The sequence below is a fragment of the Dromiciops gliroides genome, chromosome 2 (assembly GCF_019393635.1).
Source record: "Dromiciops gliroides isolate mDroGli1 chromosome 2, mDroGli1.pri, whole genome shotgun sequence".
NCBI lineage: Eukaryota > Metazoa > Chordata > Mammalia > Microbiotheria > Microbiotheriidae > Dromiciops > Dromiciops gliroides.
Genome location: NC_057862.1, coordinates 279724766 through 279728525, shown reverse-complemented (window position 1 = coordinate 279728525; position 3760 = coordinate 279724766). Strand labels below are relative to the sequence as shown.

General features: G+C 43.4%; 1 pseudogene; it reads left to right on the top strand.

The window, feature by feature from the left end:
- The first annotated feature begins 2224 nt into the window (after positions 1 to 2224).
- Positions 2225 to 2604, top strand: LOC122738486 (annotated as a pseudogene).
- Positions 2605 to 3760: the final 1156 nt, after the last annotated feature.

Genomic DNA, 3760 nt, shown 5'->3' with positions numbered 1-3760 from the left:
TCTTTTATCCAGCATTTATTAAGTGCTTACTGCTAACTCCTAGGGATAGAAAGTAAAAGCAAAAACAGTCCCTTCCCTAAAAGAGTTTATGTTCTAAAGGGAAGTATTAGTGGGCAGAGAGGGGGTGTAATGGACTGAAGAATCACAGACAAAGGGTTAAAGATGAGCCTGAGTAAACAGAAGGAAGCTTGTGCCATTAATGGAAACTGGGAAGTCAAGGGAGTATCTGGTTGAGAGGACAAATGTTTGGTATTGTATAAAGGTGGTGTGATAGGTATGGGGTGGGGGGGAATAAGGATTTTTTTTTCTCACCATCTTTCATCAGACTTTGTTGTCATCTCTCAATATCTCCTTATTATTGGCTTTATTTATTCACTTCCCAGTTTAAGTTCCTTTTTCCTAGCTCCTTTTATAAAATTTGAAAAATAACATTTGCTAGTGTATTTGACATCCTGAGGGAGGTTTATAAATATTAGCACCTGTTGTTATCCTCACCCTGCTGGAGGCAGGTGTTTGAGGAAGACTTCACGTGGTGCTTAGGTTGATAGAAGGAAGTGAATCAAATAAATAATCCTCATAATAAACACTGAGGTTGATATTGGGCAAAATGCATCTACTTCTCCCACCCTTCCCCCCACCCTGGAATGCAAGTTCCTTGAGGGCAAGGAGAGTTTAATTTTCATGTTTGTATCTACTGTACTAACGACTGTGAAGCTGGGATAGGGATTAGATTGTATTCGTGAAAGGAACCATTAAATGAAGAAAGATCCTCCACCAGATGCAAATGGACACTTTTCCTGTAGCTTAAATAGTCTTAGAGTAAAGTTACCCAGAGCACTGAGAGGTTGAATAATTAATGGAAAGGATTTCACTGGTTCTTCTTTGTTTCAAGACAACTCTCAATGTCCTACACTTCACTTTCTCTCTCTTAGTATATATATATATATATATATATATACATATATATACATATATACACACACATATACATACATATACATGTGTATATATACATATACATATATGTATATATGTGTGTATGCGTGTAGATATATATGTATATATCATGGGGTGCAGAGCACCCCAGAATTTCTCTGGGGCACACCGAGGAATCTTCTCCTTGAGAAACTAAACCAGAGGACACATAACGCCTAGAGGAACCAAATCGGACTGAGCTAGCTTGGGATTCCTACCCTTCATTCTGGTCTCCCTTATCCTGGGGAGATAAGTTTGGGTGTGGCTTCGGCCTTTGTGTTCTGAAGAGGGATCTGTAGCCACCCCTCACCCAATTCCTTTAGTCACTACCAGTGGGGGATGGTCCTCCACTGCTCACCCAATTCCCCCAGCTACTACCAGTGGGGGATGGTCCTCCCTCACTAAAGGAACTTTCCACAGGAAGATGGTCCACCCCCATCAGTCCTCTATAAAAGTACCTTCCGGTCTCCTGTTCGAGGAGATTTGGTACCTCTGAGCCATGTGCTTAATGCCAAATCTCCCCATGAAAAGTCTAAGGATTTCTTTCATGGTTTCCCTCCCCCCACCCTTCCCTTCCCTTGCTCCTAAATAAACTATCACCTTATTCTAACTACGTTTTGTGTGCAAGAGGGTGTAATTCTTTAAAGAGGAATTCCCAAGAACCCCAACCCATACCCCATTTCCCACCATATCATATATAAGGGGCTTACTAAGGGTTTATTGATTTCTACAGCTTCTTGAAACTACAGGTGAGAGTTGAAGGACAGGTGGACACTAAAGGTTCAGAGAGGACTAGCAGCCCTGAAAATAGTTTGTCAAGCCCTCACACCAGAAGTACATTGAAGGTAACTGACAGTCCTCAAACCTGTTAGTAAATTTGGAGAATGTCTACCACAAGCATGTGAAGACTTTTCCTGGTGGAATGGGCAGATAAGACCAATTTGTTCTAATGGCTAAGGAAATGACTGAAACAGGTGCTGTGGAGCACTTAAAGCTTGGTTAGATATCAGAGATGCCAACATCATCCACTGCATCCCAGGCAATCGCCAGTTGTCCTGACTTTAGTCTTGCCACTGGACTTCAATGACTGGGAGAGAGTGAGGTTGGTGATTTTGTGCAACTCTGCCTCCCTTAAATCCAAAGCATGTGCAAGTCAGGACCATCTTGTGAGGGCATTGGTCCTCCTTGAAAATAAAGGATGGGTTTCCGGTTTGGGTGTGGGTGCAGGTGCGCCCCCTTGCAGACCAGGATGAAGGTGCTGACCCACAACTTGCTGAGCACCCATGTGCGTGGGGTGGGGCCCCGGGCTTCTCGCTGCGAATCCAGGCCACCGAGATCCGCGTGAGCCCCTGGACTTCAACCCGGACTTCGTGACGCGCATGATCCCCAAGAGGGAGTGGACGGTGCTGGTGGAAGCCGCCAAGAGCCTGGGACACCTGTCTGAGCTGCCCCGGCAGCTGGCGGATGACTATGAGAAGGATGAAGAGTTTTCTGAGGAAGGTGCACCATGTCTTGTTAGAGGTGGAGATGGTCGAGGGCACCCTGCAGTGCCCAGAATCCGGACGCCTGTTCCCCATCAAATGAGGGATCCCCAACATGCTGCTGAGTGATGAAGAGGCCACATCCTAGGCCTTGGAGCTTCCCACCCGCCACCCCCATCATCCAGCCCATCTACTTCCGGTGCCCAGACCACACAGGGCCCTGGGGGATGGTATGATTGCTGTTACATTTTTTTTCCTCATTAAAGGTTCAAAACTGAAAACAAAAATAAAGGATGGACAACAACAACAGCCAACTGGAAGCTCTGTTGCTCACTACCCAGTTCTAGAACACAGATCCAGAGCAGATTAAGGAAGGGCCGTTTACCTAGGAATGGTATTCTAGGATGAAGAATGATTTTAGACCCTAAATTATAGACTGAGCCAGGAACCAGTTCAGATGCAAACAGAAGCTGTGTGGGTCTGACCTTAGGAATGGATGGGGAAGAGTTGATAAGAAGTGAGAGAGGATGGACAGTGTCTGTTTCATTCCATAACATAGCGTGAAATCTGTAGTGGAATAACCACGGCATGTACTCCAGACAATAGGGAAGCCTACAATTCTGTCACTGAACCAGCAGAATGTTCTAGCTGGTAGATGGTAGTCAAGTCCATCAACAATTTGCTGGAATTCCAAACAAGGGCAAGCTCACAGGTGTGTTGCTCAGAACCAAATCCAGGTAAGGAATTTTCAGAGATCAGACAGGGTTTGGAGATGGCATTTATAAGACTTTTCCTTGGATCAAATCCCTTTAGAATCACTGAAAGCTTGCAGATCCCCATCCTAAATTATAGATGAGATTTTGGAATAACAAAATATTCAGTAATCCAAGAAAGTAGTAGCAAAATGCTAGAGGACAGAATCTCATCCCAAATATTCCTTCCAGAAGTCCACTGGGCCCAGCTCTAATATAAAGTCTAAAGACAGAAAGTAAATTGGAAAAATGAGCAAACAAACAAACAAACAAAAAGAATCCTGCCATAAAACACTATTTTGACAGGGAAACTCAAGATATAAACCCAGAAGAGAATGCAAAACATCTATAAATAAAGCTTCAAACATAAACATAGCTTAAACACAACAATTAGAATTCCTGGAAGAGATAAAGCATGAACTTTAAAATATGTGCATGTTTTTTTTTTCAAATAAATGAAATGAGGGCACTAAGGGGGAAAAATGGAGAATATATAATTGGAAAGGGAATTAATAGCCTGGTACAAGAAATACAAAATGTCACCTAAGCAGC